Here is a 16638-nt window from a genome sequence, read left to right as displayed (position 1 = left end):
CACACACACCTCAAAGATAAACAAACAAAAAAAATCTGGACATAGTATTTAAAAGCAGGTTTCTAGATGCATCAAAGAGTAAAGAAAATAGTGAGGAATTATCACACCAAGATCTGAAAGAAGAGAGAAATACAAAGAGATGAACCTGGAAATGGAGGCCACCTCAATTTCAAATCTAGAAGAGGTGATTTATAAGCTAAGGAACACTTATGAAAGCTTGGTCAGGGACCCTAATGAACCACTCACACTGAAGTTTGAGATGCCAAAGAGTTACATTCTTAGGTGAACCTGAAGTAAATCAATCACACAGACTGCCTCTCAGTTTCAAATCACTAGGTGTTCCAGAATATTTTAAGCCCTGAAATTGCATTAAGGTGATCCAAGATTGCTAGCACCTGGCAGAACCAAATGAAAAGGATCTGACAACATATAACGTGTCAGAGCAGATTTGAAAAAGAGCCAACCAGAAAATCTAGACTGAAAAAGATAATGTTTAAAATTCAGAACTCAAGACACAGCTGAAGTGAGAATTAATGAACTGAAATATATGTCCGAAGAAAATATTTAGAATGAAGCCCAGAAAGACAGAAAGATGGAAATTACAGAACAGAGGGTAAGAGACATAGGTTCCATGATAATGACTAACATAGGTTTAACTGGAGTCCCAGAAGGAGAGTAGAGAATAGGTCAGAAGCAATATTTGAACAAATAAAATGGCTTTAAAATCTCAAAAATTAATGAAAGAAACCAATCCATGATTTAAGACCCAATGACATTTTAACAAAATAAATTAAAATAAATATACATTCATACACATCATAGTGAAACTACAGAAAACCAAAGACAGAGAAAATCTTAAACACAGCTAGGGGTGGGAGTGAAATCAGATTACATCTAAGAAGGAACAGTTAAGACCTACAGCTGACTTCTCAACAGCAATAACAAAAGACAGAAGGATGGTATTTTCAGTGTACTGAGAGAAAAGAACTGCCAATCTAGAATTCTAAACCCAGTGAAAACACCTTTCAAGAACAAAGAAATAGAGACAATTTTAGAAAAGCAAAAATGAAGAGACTTCACCACTAACCAATTTGCACTAAAGAAAATACTAAAAGAAAAATGATTCCAGATGCAACACCAGAAGTAAAGAATGAAGAGGAAAAAAAGGTGAATATGTAGATAAATCAAAATGAATATCAAGGGCTTCCCTGGTGGCACACTGGTTAGGAGTCCACCTGCCAATGCAGGGGAAATGGGTTCAAGCCCTAGTCCAGGAGGATCCCACATGCCACGGAGCAACAAACCCGTGCACCACAACTACTGAGTCAGCACTCTAGAGCCCGCGAGCCACAGCTACTGAGCCCACATGCCACAACCACTGAAGCCTGCACACCTGGAGCCTGTGCCCTGCAACAAGAGAATACACAGCAATAAGAAGCCTGTGCACCACAGCAAAGAGTAGCCCCCACTCGCCACAACTAGAAAAAGCCTGTGTGCAGCAACGAAGACCCAACACAGCCAAAAATAAATCAATTAATTAATTTTTAAAAATGAATATCAATTATATAAAACACTAATAATATTGCCTTGTGAGATTTGAAATATGTATAGAATTAAAATACACAACAATAGTACATGAATGAAGAATAAATGGAATAAAGTTGTTCTGAGGTCCTTACATTGTGCAGGAGGGAAATAAAAGTTCTGATCAACATTAGACTAAGCAAAGAAGCATGTTGTAATCTAAAGATCACTAATGAATAGGAGAGTATATTATTTCCAATCAATGGAAGAATGGAGTTGGATTAATTTATGTATGAATATATCTAAGACAATTCTGAAAAATAAAAATGATGGCAAATTTGTCTGAACAGAGATGAGAAAAACTATTAAAGTTATATTTATTTAAATGATGTGGTGCAAGCATAGGAATAGTGCTATGGACTAAATATTTGTGTTCCTCCCTCTCCTCTCTCACCAAAATTCATGTGTTGAAACCCTAATTCTCAGTGTGATGTCGTTTGGAGATGGGCACTTTGGGAGGTAATTAGATCATGTGGGTGGGGCCCTCATGATGGGATTAGTGCCATTTTAAGAAGAGACAGACACAAAAGAGCTTGCTTCCTCTCTCTCTCTGCTCTCCCCCATGTGAGGACACAGCAAAAAGACAGCCAATCTGTGAACCAGGAAGAGGATGCTCATCAGAACCCGACCATACTGACATCCTGATCTCAAACTTCCCAGCCTCCAGATCTATGAGAAATAAGTTTCTGTTCCTAATGCACCCAGTCTGCGGTCTTCTGTTCTAGCATCATGAACTGACTGAAACTGACCACAGAAATGGAAAAGAATCTATAAACACTCTTGTGTGTGTATATATATATATACATATATCTTGTGTCTATATGGCAATTTCATCTATAATGTAAATAATAATATAAGAAGTAGGAGCTATTCAAAGTATTCTACTGTAAATAATTTAATACATACATTTATAATTAGTTTCAATTTTTTTTTTTTTTTGCAGTATGCGGGCCTCTTACTGTTGTGGCCTCTCCCGTTGCGGAGCACAGGCTCCGGACGCGCAGGCTCAGCGGCCATGGCTCACGGGCCCAGCTGCTCTGCGGCATGTGGGATCTTCCCGGACCGGGGCACGAACCCATGTCCCCTGCATCGGCAGGCGGACTCTCAACCACTGCACCACCAGGGAAGCCCGTTTCAAAATATTATTTGCAATAAGGACAGCATTTTGAATCCCTAGGACAGAAAGAACTATTCAAGAAATAGTTTAAAGAAAACTGTATATCTGTTTGAAAAAAAAATAAGTTAGATACATAATTTACACCATAAACATAAATTCCAGTCAGATGATAAAGCTGAACATAAAAAAAATAAAGGAAACTATAAAAGGGTTGGAATAAAACTGTGAAGTAATTCTTATAATCTAGGTGTTGGAAACACTATCCCAAAACAAGACACATAACCCTGAAGCCGCACAATAAAAGATTAGCATATTTATTTATTTTTATTTTTTTTATTTTTTGCGGTACGCAGGCCTCACTGTTGTGGCCTCTCCCATTGCGGAGCACAAGCTCCGGATGCGCAGGCTCAGCGGCCATGGCTCACGGGCCCAGCCGCTCTGCAGCATGTGGGATCTTCCCGGACCGGGGCACGAACCCGTGTCCCCTGCATCGGCAGGCGGACTCTCAACCACTGCGCCACCAGGGAAGCCCAAAATTAGCATATGTAATCTCATAAAATTTAGAACACTTTCTTGAAAAATGATACCTTATGTACAAAGTTAAATTACAAATAGCAAATGAGGAGACATTATATGTAACACATTTGACACACAAAGAATTTATAGCTGGAATACATCAAGATCTTATACAAAGTAATTTTTTAAAAAGACACATAACACAGTAAAAATTGGACAAAGTATATGGAGTAGGCAATTCACTGAAGAAAAATACAAATGTCAATAACCATATGAGAAAATACACAGCTTCCACTAGGAACCAGGGAAATGGAATTTAAAGCAATAATGAGAGATGATTTTGCACTCATTATACTGCCAAAAATTAAAAAGATTGATAGTAACAAACGTTAGCAAGAATATGGAGAAACAGGTGCTTTCAGATACTTGCTGGAAGCAGTGTGAACCCTGAGGTCATTTGGAAGCCATCCGGCATCATCAACCGATGTTTAAATATTCATTCCCTTTACCCCAGCAATTTCACTTCTAGAAACCCAGCCTGAAGAAATACTGGCCTATGTGCAAAAAATATACATACAACAATAGTTGCTGTAGCCTGGTTGGTAATAACAAAACTGCAGGGGGTTGGGGAATTTGTAAATATACATCAATAGGAGAATGGCTAAATAAATTCTGAAACAACAGAATTCTCTGCAAATGTTAAAATCAGGCAGTAGACTTTCGTGTACTGATGCAGAAAGATGTTCAAGACATATCATCAAGTAAAATCAAGTTGAAAATCATTTGTACAGTATGATACCACTTGTTTACACACACACACACACACACACACACACACACACACACACACTCCCCTACATAAAGAGCAACAGGATATCAGAACACACGTCAAGGTATTGACGGTGGTTATCTGTAGGGAAGGGGGATGAGTAATGACCCAAGAAAGGATGACTTCCATGTGTGGAAGAAATGTTTTGCCCAAAACTCAGATTGAAGCGAACTGTGTGTTCAGCATCTTTGAGGGTGAGCTGCATTAGGAACAGAAATTTATTTCTCATAGATCTGGAGGCTGGGAAGTTTGAGATCAGGATGTCAGTATGGTAGGGTTCTGAGGTTTGAGGGAAGGCAGGGCCATGGGTCTCTGAGAACTGACACCCCTGGGTGAAGGGGCTCCTTGTCAGAGATGAAACCCTGTTGCTTGGGAACATCCAATTAATAGCCCCAGATCGATTTGTCATCCTTTACTTTTCAGCTATATGACTTGATATTTGTGATGAATGAATCATGTCTGATGATGGTTCCAAATTATCCTTGCCACAAATCTAACCCACCACTGACAGGAATAGGATTTCTTGGGACCACGTGAAGTCAAAACAGCGAGTGATGCCCAGCTAGTCGGCATGAGAGGAGGAAGAGGTCTGTGTCTGGCTCAGAAAGGTAAGTCTCTCCCCAGGGTATCTGGACCCAGCTCATTCCCTTTACTATCCACACTAGATTTGTCATTAACACGCGATTAACCTTGACTCGCGTCTGGAAATTTTAACTTACCGCGGTTTGCTCTGTACTGCTTAAACCTTATAAAAGGAAGAACGTATTAACATAATACCTATGAAATATACAATTAGATAAATAAATGTCCCCAAAGTATAGCCTCTTATTAGATATCTTCTTAATCAACAGCTATTAAATAACTCTCCCATCTGGACGTTCAGAAAACATTTTGATGTCAAAAATAGGCTTTTGCAATTCAACAATGTACACTGGGCTAGTTCACGTATGTGTTTTTCACTCCTCTTCTAGTGGATGAAAGGGAGTACAGTGGAAAGGGGATGGTGTGGAAATAAACAAATTTTCAGTTGTGGAGCATAAGTCCAAGAAAGGGAAGGACCATCCCCAAAGCCTGACTCACCCTGAGATGCACATCCTTCCAATGCCCTGAGCACACAGACATGAGCCTTGGGGTGCCAGCCACCTCCCTGATTCCAGGGGCCTGCAAATCACAGGTCTTCCTTGCAGGGTGGCCCCCAACACCCTTCCCTCCGCCCGGGCTGTGCTCTCCTGGCAAAACCCCAGCCTGCTTGAACCCAATTATTTCATTTCTGACTGCCAGCAGTGGGGCAGCTAAATGCTGCCAGAGCAAATCACATTAAATGAACTGATTAGTTACAATTTAGATTCACGCCGCTGACAAAATTCAAACAGGAGAAGAGACGGGGAGGTGAGCCCTGCAGAAAATGGTCCTCTACATTTTCTCCCCTCCAACCTCCTCCCGCCCCCATTTCAGCCCAGGAGGGCACCTCACTCTTCACGGAGGACAAAAAGGTAACCATCAACAGAAACTCCCTCCCTCGCCGCGTCCCCACACTCAGACCCTCATTCCTGCCTCAATGAAGAATGTCTCTGCTCCTCTCAGGGGCCAGTGTGCCTGGATTCCATCCTCCCTCACCTTCTCCGGGAGTTTGCGCCTCGCTCGAATTTTACCATTAACTCAGGTCATTTCATTCTTCTGTTTAAAAGCTTCCGTGGCTCCCTTTACACTTTAAAAGAACAACCAAAGTCCTGGCCGTGGGTGGCTGGGTAGTGGGCTCTTGCCCCCCACCTCCAGATCACCTTCAGCAGCGGAGGACAGGTCCAGCCCCTCTGCGAGGCTCCCTGCTTCTCAGCCTAAGGGGTCCTCCACCCCAGCTGCACCAGACACCACGTGGGAGCTGGAGAACTTAACTCCCCTGAAGAAAGACCTCAACCAGTGAGAGAAGGAAGAAAGCAGGTGACTCCCCAGCTCCCATCTCCACCTGGGACGTCACCGTGCTCGGAGCATCCCCGCCTGATGGAGTTCCAGGTGCCCCCAGTAGTACCCCTTCATTAACACACAGGTTGTCAGCTTTCTTCCCTTCCCTGCCTCAATTTCCCCACCTCCTAACTGCCTCTCGAGGTGGTCTCCCATGTAAACCACAAGCACCTACGTCCTTGTCATAGGGCTGTGTTTTCTTGCAGGTTTTCTGTCTCTCCCGGCAGACCCTAGAGTAGGCTGGAGCCTCGTCTGCCTTGCTCATCACTGCCTTGTCAGCTCCCGCGCATCCTCGAGGCTCAAAAAATAGTGAAGAGATGAAAGAACGAGCCGAGACTGCTGATCCACACGCCCCAGCGCCCTGCATCTGGACACACATGCACACACACGGAGTGGCAAGCGTCACCCACGTTCTGCAGAACCAGAAATCCATCCTTCTTCACCCAAGACGTTACTAACACCAAGCCCCAGGACACCAATTCTTAAGTTTTCATCTCAGTGTTAGCAGATTCCCTGAGGCCTCCTTCTCCAGGGCTATGTTCCCCACTAGGTAGACTCAAGCCTTTAAGAGGAAAAGAAAATCGTTACTTGTGTTGAATGCTAACGCATGCCCCCAGCCCCCGGTTCTCATCTCCTGAGTTTTTGGTCTTTTAAAGTCTCTTCCACTGAGCTTCCCTGGTGGCACAGCGGTTGAGAGTCCGCCTGCCGATGCAGGGGACACGGGTTCGTGCCCCGGTCCGGGAAGATCCCACATGCCGCGGAGCGGCTGGGTACGTGAGCCATGGCTGCTGAGCCTGCGCGTCTGGAGCCTGTGCCCCGCAACGGGAGAGGCCACAACAGTGAGAGATCCGCGTACCGGGGAAAAAAAAAAAAGTCTCTTCCACCATGAGATTTCAATCCCTTCCCCCAAAAGTCCGTGATGCTCTTTTTCTAAAATACTCAGTTCAACACCGTCCGGTGTTCTTGAATTGCCTCTATGTCCTGGACTCTGGGTGTGCTCTACTTGTATTCTTCATGTCAATTTGGTTTTACTGAACGAAACTCAATCTCGGGCCAATTCCAGTACTACCCTTTCCTTCCCTAAAGAAGATTCCAGCCCTAGGTTATGCTCACAGCACCCAAACCGTGCCTGATACACAGTATATGCTCAATGAAACTTGAATTAAAAAAACACTCCTTTGTAGTAAAACCCCTTTTGGTTGATTCATTGTTGTTAGCAGTTAAATTCCAATATGCCTAGGCATGGTTTGTTTCTTATTTATTCTGATTTGGACTTGCTGAAATTCATGAATCTGTATGTCTTTACACCAAATTTTGGGAAGTTTGGGCCATGATTTCTTCAAATAGTTTTTATCCCATTTTTTCCCTCTTCCACTTCCAGGATGCCAATTATTTGTATGTTAGAGATTTTGATATTGCCCTCATCCATCCCTGAAGGTCTGTTCTTTTTTCCCCAATCTTCTTTCTCTCCCTTCTTCAGACTGAGTCATTTCTATTTATCTATCTTCAAGGTCACTCACTCTTCAGTCCCGTCTACTCCACTGTGAAGCCCACCCAGTGAATTTTTTATTTTATATATTTACTTCTTGGTTCTGGAATTTGCCTTTGGTTCTTTTTTGTAGCTTCTATATATCTGCCAAGATTTCTCCTTTTTTATTCATTATAAGCATGTTTGCCATGACTGTAAAAGCTGCTTTAATTTTTATTAAAGCAACTATTTTATTAAATTTCCAAATTTATTTGGTAATTCCAAATAAAGGCATTGGTCCCATTTTCCTGGCTCTTCATATGTCAAATAATTTTGCATTGTATCTGAATTCTGCAGATTACGTTCTGAAGACTCTGTGTACTTCATATGACTCTGAAATGTGTGAAAAGTGTTAGTGTCTGTTTAACAGGCATCTAACTAGGTTAGACTCAAACCACAAACTGTCTAGTGTGCAGTGGACAGAGCAAATTTCATTTCAGTTCTTTTAGCCTTAGCTGCAAGCTACTCTGATCAGCCAGAGACTTGGAGCAGAATGTATTTACAGAACTGGGGCTCCCCTCTCTGATTTTCTCCTTTCTAGAATTCTTCCCTCACTTTCCAGCAGCTGTCCTCTGGCTCTGTCCTGTTCATCCAGTTGCATAAATGGTTTTCAGTCAGAGTTTTCACTGCTTTATGCTGTATCATGGCTACAGTTTCCCTCAGATTAAAAGTCATGAAAATGGGAAACTCATCACATGCCTGTCCCTTCCAAGTTTCAAAAACCATACAAAATCTGCCTGCTTTTGTTCATTCCTCAGAGCCTACAGGATTTTTATATTTTATCTGTACTTTATAATTATTATCCAAAGGAGGGTCAGTGTTAGGCACCTACTCCATAACACTGGAAGAGAAACCCAAACATGATGTACACATTGACTTTAGAATAATATTTGACACAGTGTGTTTATACACACACATTTGTAGTGTAGATTCAGGTGCCATAAAAGCAAGATTTGGAGACTGGGAGGAGGGGACCCAAAAATAAAGGTAGATGGGTAGAGGAAAGGTATATGGAGAAACTTCCAGCTGAGGAAAGCTTCAGCAATCGAAAGAAATTCTGGAATTTCCTTGCAGCCAAGGAAACAAGGAAAATTATATGGATTTCACATGCTTCTGAGGCTGGTAATGGGAAACCTACAAATTCACTGAGGAATTTGCTTTCCTGGTCTTGAACTCAATGGAGTGCCATGGCCTCTCTTGTTGTAGTGATACTCAACAAGAGTATCAAATTTACTCTTTAATATTTAAACAGTTACTCCTGGTATTTAAAGATTAAATGATGCAGGTAAAGCATCTCCCATAGAGAGCCATGATGATGATATAATGATAATGATGATGATGGGGATGATGGTGCTGGGAATGATAACGACAGTCATGTTGGTGGTAGGATAACTTCTACATTTATCTTGTGTTTGTAAAGAAGGACCACGTTCACGTACTGACAGATTTTAACCCAATACATCAGTTACTCAGAATGTCAAATGTCACTCTCTTAAGCTGGCTCTAGGGTGGAACTATCTCCCAGGAACCAGCAAACCCTGCATCCTGGAGGCAGAACGCTGTTTTCTGGTTCAGTTAACGGCCTCCTGGCTCCTTAGACACTTCAACAGAGCAAGCGCTCGGGAAAGGACTGGACAGCCGGTACTGGGAAGGGCCTCTGGGATCTTCCATTCAATCTGCACATAAGTGCCGGGTGCTTTGTTCTGAGGAATTAATCAGTGAAGCAATGATGTGGTGAAGGCACTTGGGGATGGAGGGAAGCGTGGTGCATGTTAATCAGCTTTGCATGTGAAGCCAGGACAGAGCCTGGTAAACCCCACACAGCCCCTAAGTTCCTGAGCCCTCCACCTGCCCCGACCCAGGGGCCACCAGGGGGGCTGGGAGCTCTCATCTGAGCCTCCAGTGGTGAGGGAGGAGGACACCTGCCCAGCTCCATCACGTCCCCCCATTCATCCCCCTTGATGTGAGAGCCAGCGGCTGAGCTGCGATTCTGTCTGGGGCTGTGCCTTAAGAAGGGTCACAGACAAGCGTTAGTCTGTGAAGTCAGGGCTTAATCAGTGACCGCAGTCAGGATTGAGGCTGAGGTCACGGGCTGAGGTCAGTACGTGGTAAGGATTAGGGATAAGTATACGGCCAAGGTCAGGGCTCAGCCTGTGGCTCATTCTGTGACCAGAGAAAAGACTCAGTTATGTTCCTGGTTGGGGTGAGATCAGAGTCAGGGTACTGGGGACCCTGATTAGAACCCCGGGATCTCTGAAGTCCCCTTAGCCAAGGAGTATGTCAGCTCTGGGAAGGAGCTCTCAGAACCCACACATTAATAACGTGTGCATTATAATAAGTACTGTCCCAAATAACTCCAGCCCTCGTTCCCCTTCATTGCTTAATCAATTTCTAAACGTGTCCTATCTTTATAGCAGAGAACCTGCACTTTTTCTTCATCTGAACTTCTGGAAGGTGTAGGGAAACTTCAGGCCTTGCACCCAATTTCTGGATGTGGAAGGAGATGCCTGGGCACATCTCTCATGCATCTGCGGTGGATGCCAGCCCTCCCCTGCCTCAGGAACATTGCTCTCTTCAGCATTCCTCTCCAAGGCCCCCTCCTGGGCCACCCTCGCCCTCCCCATGTGCAGGCCTGGAAGGGGTCCCCTTCTCCAATCTGGTGTGTTATACCCGTCACACAACTCTCCCAGAAACGGCTTCCTATAGAAATGGTGCTGTTTTTTCTCCAAAGAATTGAAGGCATTTAGACATACACAGGGGTTTCTTTCAAAATCTAGCCCACCCAAATGGGGAGCTGAGGGCACCCTTACCAGGCTGACGCTTAGCTTAGCCAACTGGAGTCTGGCTTTCTGCCCTCTGGTAGGTGATTTCTGTGGGAGAGGAAAGGAAACGCCATTAGTTCACTTGTTTAACATACATTTTAAAGTCAAGTTAATATACGCACATATGTTAAAAACACAAGCGACTCAGAAGGGCTTATGATGAGAAGCACCTGAGATCAATCGCTTATGTTGAGCTGAAATCTATCTGTCTTGGGAAGAGTTAATGAGACCATCACTAGGCCCTCCTTGTTGAAGCCTCCCCCTCCCCCCACTCTGCCTAGAAGCATTAATTCCATTATCAAATGGTCAGCCCTGGGGACTGAACATTCAAAGGCTTAAAGCAGGTTAATTAAAATCTTTGATCGAAGCCCCATAAAACTTCTTTCTCTTAATTATCCTGGATGGTCTCACAAGCCTTAAAGCCAAAGGCGAGACAACGAAGAGGCTGGGAGGAGAGTATCCCGAGAGGAACAGCTACCCGGATGGAAGCGGCCACGTTGCTGCTCCCATCAGCGCTCCATGCCCGGACACTAGAGGCAGAGAAACCTACCCTTGCTTGTCTAACAGTTACTCACCCAGCACTTCCTATGTCAGCTGCTCCCCCAGATGCTGGGAGCACAGGAGAAAGACCCAGAACCTGCCACTGAGGAGGGGCCAGAGCCTCATGAGGAGGCAGAGTGGACACTTGCAGTGTGATGTGACAGGCACCACTGAGCAGAGCGGGCGGGATAGGGGCTGTGGAAGCACAAAGCAGGAGTGCCCAGCCCAGCCTGGGGAGATCAGGGAGTGCTTTCCAAGATGGTGACCTTGAGTCGGGATAAGAAGGATGTGACAGTCAGGGGAAAGTCAAGGGCAAATTCTGGGCTGAGTGGAGAGACCTGGAAGTGAGAACAGGCTCAGGAGACAAGGTTACAACACGGGCTCCAGTTGGACCATTGGTTATTGCCCAGAAGAGGGGTTCTGTGTCCAAGGGCCAGGGGCTCTGTGAGCCCTTCTCTGAGCGTGGGCCATTGAGGGAGCATACTACAGCAGGAAATCAGGGGAGGAAAGGGGTCACTAGACCCAAAAAGCAGGGACCAAGGGCCAGGAACATCTCAAGGCAGGTCCATCTCAGCATCCTGCAGCCCAGGCAGAAGCTGTGTGGCGGCGCCCTCCGGCAGCCACAGATCAAGGGGAAAACAAAGTTTTCCTGAATCACCGCCATCCCGCCTCAAATGCTTTGTTGCTTCTGAACATAGAAGATCACAGTGTCAAAAGATAAATTGAGATGTATTTAAATTTTTAAGAGTTTATTGGAGCAAAAATCAATTCAAACCTGACAGTTTCAAACTGGAAGTGGTTAGCAGTGTACACCCAACAGGAGCTAGAGGCAAGACTTTTTGGAAAAGACACAGAAGCAAAGCAAGAAAACGACTTGGCTATAGTTTAAGTGGCTGTCTGGTTTGGGAAAGCCTGGTCGGCTGTTTGTGATTGGTTGCCCTCAGGTTTTTATTTCCCAACCTTGAGGCACATACAGGCTTCAGTCTGGTTTACTTATATATGCTGCCAAGGTATATAGGCCAAGGTGGTTGCCAGACTGGGACCACCCCGATCTGGTGGACTCATGTTTAATTAACGTACCAGCAGCCACCAAGGGAAGGTTCTGGCGAATGATACTCACTCTTCTACCAACCTGTCTGTGCTCCTGCTGTTTCCGCCACCTCAGATAGACTAGCCCCCTTCTTGGCAGGTCCTGCTCACCTTTCTAGGTCTGATTCAAATGCCCCCTCTTCCAGGAAGCCCTTCTGGCTGTTCCTCCATCTGAAATCTAGGGAGTGCTCTTTCTCCAGCACTCAGTTTCCCAGCTGTGCTGCAGTCTACCCATATCACTTGAGTCCTGTGAAGCAGGTTTATATCCCTACTTAGCTTCTGGTTACCCTGTGGCCTTCTTCAAGTCACTCAATTCCCACTGAGCCTCTGATTCCTCATCTGTAAAATAGGGGTAGCAATCTGTCCAGAAACCCCTTGGGCATCTTGTTAGAATGCAGATTCAGATTCAGTGGGTCTGGGATTAGCCTGATATTCCGTATTTCTAACGGGGTCTCAGGTGATGCCACTGCTACTGGTTCAGGACCACCCTTCCAGTAGCAAGAAGTGATATATTCAGTTCCAGTGAGGAGTACAGAGTGTTCTAAAGGGCCTGCCCACATTAGGGGCTCAATAAGTTGGAGGCTTTTTTGTACAATTATTATCTCTATCACCTGTGCTTGGCATGGAGTAAATGCTGGAAATAATGGTAGCTAGTGTCATTACATGTTATCTCCCCGGCTACCTGGCCAGTGTCTTGAGGGCAGGGTATGCGCCTAATTGAAATGCCTTACACAGAAAAAGCAGAAGTTCGCAGCTGGGAAGGAAAGAACACAGTAGTTTGTACCAAGCTTTGTGGGGTAGGGGGTGGTTCGCTCTTGTGAGACCCTTCTCTCCTGGGTTCCGAGCATATATGCAGAAAATCATGGCCAGGGAGGGGGTCATCCCACCCCAACGACTGCCTGCAACCTCATCCTGTGAGAGCGACACCAGCTGCCCCCAGAAGCTTCCCTCCTCGGAGGCTAATTTCCCACGGAAATGAGCTCTCAGCCTCAGAGCATCTGCGAGCAGAGGGAAACAGTTGGCTTCGTAACCTTGGGGGAAAAAAGGCAAATAAAGGAGTCTCGAAAGGTTTATCAGAGACCCCAGGAAGCTGTAAAACATATGTTGTAACATATCGGTCCTTGACAGGCTCTAGCAACAAGGAAACCCTTTCCTTCATGCACGGGCTGAGGCTGAGTTAATGAGAACCTGTTCCACCTCCTGCCTGGGGGGCAGAGGCGTCCTCTCCGGCCCGTGTGGGGATGCATCTACAGAACCTCAGTCTCAGGCCTGTCAACCCAGCTGAGGAGGACTCCACACCCAGCTGAGGGCCTCTTCTGCCTCCAGTCCCCCCAGATAAAGGTGTGAGCCCCAGGAGTTGGCAACCCTTCATGTCCTCAGTGGCAGAGCCCAGCTCTGTCACCCAGGTGCCTGGAGCCCTTCTCCCTTCAAGGACGGGGAGGTCAAATCCATTGCCCCAGGGATGGGGAGGGCAGTCACAGCCTGGAAGAGCTATTCTCTGTCCTGATTATACCCTGGAGTCACCTGGGGGGCTTTAAAAGTATACAGATGCCTGAGACACCCCTCCAGGTGTTCTGAATTCTGGGGTGCTGCCTAGGCATCAGGATTTTTTAAAGCTCTGGGGTGATCCTAATGAGTATATGAGCACCCAGGGGTGAGAACCACTGGCTTAGAGGAAAAAAAGGTTATTGCTCAGAGTTAACTTTCAAAAAGGAGATTTTAAAGACTTCCATGGAACAATAGAGCATTTTTGATTTGCGAGAGAAACAGCTCTCTTTTTAAATGCCACCAAAAAAAAAAAAAAAAAAAGATCAAAGTCTGGAGGGCCAAGAAAACAGAGTTGGAAGGATGCTGGACAGGAGGTGAGAGCAGTTTTTCCACTCCAAAGGCAATTAAATTCTCTTAGGAGAGAATTTCTAGGACTCTTAGAAAGGAGATCAAGCAAGGGAGACAGAATTTCTAGGACTCTTAGAAAGGAGATCAAGCAAGGGAGACAGAGATGAATTTCCCTCGCTACCAGATAAGGTGGAGAGCAGAGGGTCTTCTCTATGTTTTCCACCTGGAACCTTGGCAACTACCTGGAGGAGTGGGGGGATGATATCAGTAGGATAGAAGTGGTGGCAGAAAGAGCCCTCCTTCTGAGTTGTCCTCCCATGTGGCCCAGAGACCTGTCCCCTGTCTGCATCTAAAGACTATTATTGTACCCAAACCTCATGGGCTTCTGCAGCTCCTGCTTCAGCTTGGGGAGGGGTCTGGAGAGCAGGGGACACCAGCAGTAGGTACAGAGGCTGCCTGAGAGTAGTAAAGGGACCAAGCACCCTTCCCACAAAGGGATGAGAGAGAAGACCAGAAGGCAAGATGCCTTCACCTAGAGGTGACTGAGCAGTGAGTTACTTTGAATCAAAAGTTGGTTCGTTTCTGCTGAGTGGAAATGGGGGCGCCCAGGAACGAGTGAAGCTTACTTATAAAAAATTAAGAAAGTTACATTTCTGCACATCTGAGTGTAACTGTAAACCTCAAACCCACTGTGAGGTCCATCCAGAAAAGAAGAAATATACACCGCCAGTGAATAGGAAGAGATACTGGGCCTCAGCAATAATCCAAGAAACACAAATCAAAACACCAGTAATACACCATTTGGGCCCCTGGCTGGGAGGTGTTTTAAAATCTAATACCTGTGTCGGCAAAGGCAAAGAAACCAGCCTCTGCTATATTGACGACGAAATGCGTGTCCTCTTCCGTAGGGAAACCTGGGTAATGAGAATTAACAGAATTACAATGAGTACACTTTTGGTGCAGCCATTCTAGAAATTTCACCTCAGGAAATAAGGATTACAGAAAACTTGGGGAATGGACTTGTTAGAGTTTTTATTATTATGATCCTAAAAAATTGGTAAACAAAACCGAAATGTCCAATAATACAGAAATGGACCAAAATATACTGCATTATGAGATATTTGGTGAAGTATTATAAACCATTAAAATAATTTTAGGAATATATTTAGTGACTTGGAAAGGTGTTCATAATATATTGGTAAGTGAGGAAACTAGTTAAAAAACATGTTTACTGATTCCTAATCATTGTATATATGCATAATATATTTATATATAATTGATATATGTGAAAAAAATGGAAGGATCTACCTCTACAATATTAACACTGGTCCTCCTGGAGTAAAGGTATTATTATTATGATTATATTTTCTTCTTTATTTTCTAGTTTTTCTACAGTAAACATGTATTATTTGTGACTTTAAAAAGAAACTTCCCATGAAAGGTGGTGGATGAAACACATACATTTGTTCTGTTCTACCTCAAACCCCACTAAAAGAGCAATAAAATTATTTTCTTTGGGCTTCCCTGGTGGCGCAGTGGTTGAGAGTCCGCCTGCCGATGCAGGGGACACGGGTTCGTGCCCTGGTCCGGGAGGATCCCACATGCCGCGGAGTGGCTGGGCCCGTGAGCCATGACCGCTGAGCCTGCGCGTCCGGAGCCTGTGCTCCGCAACGGGAGAGGCCACAACAGTGAGAGGCCCGTGTATCACACACACAAAAAAATTATTTTCTTTTAAGGCATAAGCCCATAAGGTTTTTTGGCTTTGTTTTTTTAAGTGAAAGGATACAGTTGCAACAAAATGTTGGAAGCTGGAGGAGTTATAACTAAGAAATCTGAATTCTCAATTAGGAGTAAAGAAATAACCTGGTTTACATCTCAGACCACCCACCACTACTACCCTGTGCCCCTGGAAATGGGGGTTAAAATGTGACTAAAACAATGCCATTGGCTGAAAGTCTATTGAAGTAGTAATAGCTAGATCCCAAGACCCTTTCTTCACTCCCACCGAAGGACTGAAGACTTAGCCTCTGGAAGGTCTATTCTCTGGGGAAACAAAAAGCATAGGGACTGGAGAACACCAAGAACAATTGAGAGCAGAGGGGGTTAGTAAAACTTCACATGTTTGATGTTGCCCCACTGCCAGCCTCTTCCCTCCCTCAGCTCCCAGAAAGCCAAGCAGGACAGGGGAAGACCTTCTCTAGGTCATCTGACAATCCCCAAAGGAAAAACCTGAAGATGCTAACATTGGGGGGGGGTCCCCAAAGACCACTATAGTAAAGCTATAATCTACCAGCTCCCCCACAAGCATAGCTTCTACACACCACAACCAAGTCCCCCAGATATTTGAAGAAAACTTTGATGTGAAAGAAACTTAAACAAACATGGGAGCAAAAGCAACTTGGAGGAAGCAGAGACCATGCAAGGAGTGGGAGGGAAGCTATCAATCATAGCAGGGAGGAGAAGATTGTCATCAAAAGAGGAATGAAACAAAAAAAACAACAAATAGCTCTTGAAAGCTAAAATTATGCAGAAATGAAAATAGAAAGGCAGAAAATAAAGTTGAGTGAAATGTTCCAGAAAGTAAAACAAAAGACAAAGATGTGAGGAAAATAGGAGAAAAAAAAATAAGATCTTGGAGGAGTAGTCCAAAAGGTCCAACATGCACACAATAGGAGTTTCAGGGAATTCCCTGGTCGTCCAGTGGTTAGGACTCTGAACTGTTACTGCTGAGGACTCCGGTTCAATCCCTGGTCAGGGAACTAAGATCCCACAAACCACGTGGCCAAAAAAAAAAAAAAAGTAGGAGTTTCAGAAGTGG

At 44.7% G+C, this 16638-nt stretch overlaps 1 long non-coding RNA gene across 1 annotated transcript in view; it reads right to left on the bottom strand.

Moving 5' to 3' along the window:
• Positions 1–16638, bottom strand: part of LOC137212736 (uncharacterized) — a 94142-nt gene that overhangs the window by 22465 nt on the left and 55039 nt on the right. Inside the window, exons 2-3 of the long non-coding RNA XR_010937603.1 lie at positions 14660–14734; positions 10344–10403 (exon numbers count right to left, since the gene is read on the bottom strand). This is a non-coding gene — a long non-coding RNA (uncharacterized lncRNA). The remainder of the gene's footprint in view (positions 1–10343; positions 10404–14659; positions 14735–16638) is intronic.

The sequence above is a fragment of the Pseudorca crassidens genome, chromosome 19 (assembly GCF_039906515.1).
Source record: "Pseudorca crassidens isolate mPseCra1 chromosome 19, mPseCra1.hap1, whole genome shotgun sequence".
Taxonomy (NCBI): domain Eukaryota; kingdom Metazoa; phylum Chordata; class Mammalia; order Artiodactyla; family Delphinidae; genus Pseudorca; species Pseudorca crassidens.
The sequence above is the reverse complement of the archived record's forward strand: the minus strand, read 5'-3'. Positions and strand labels throughout refer to the sequence as shown.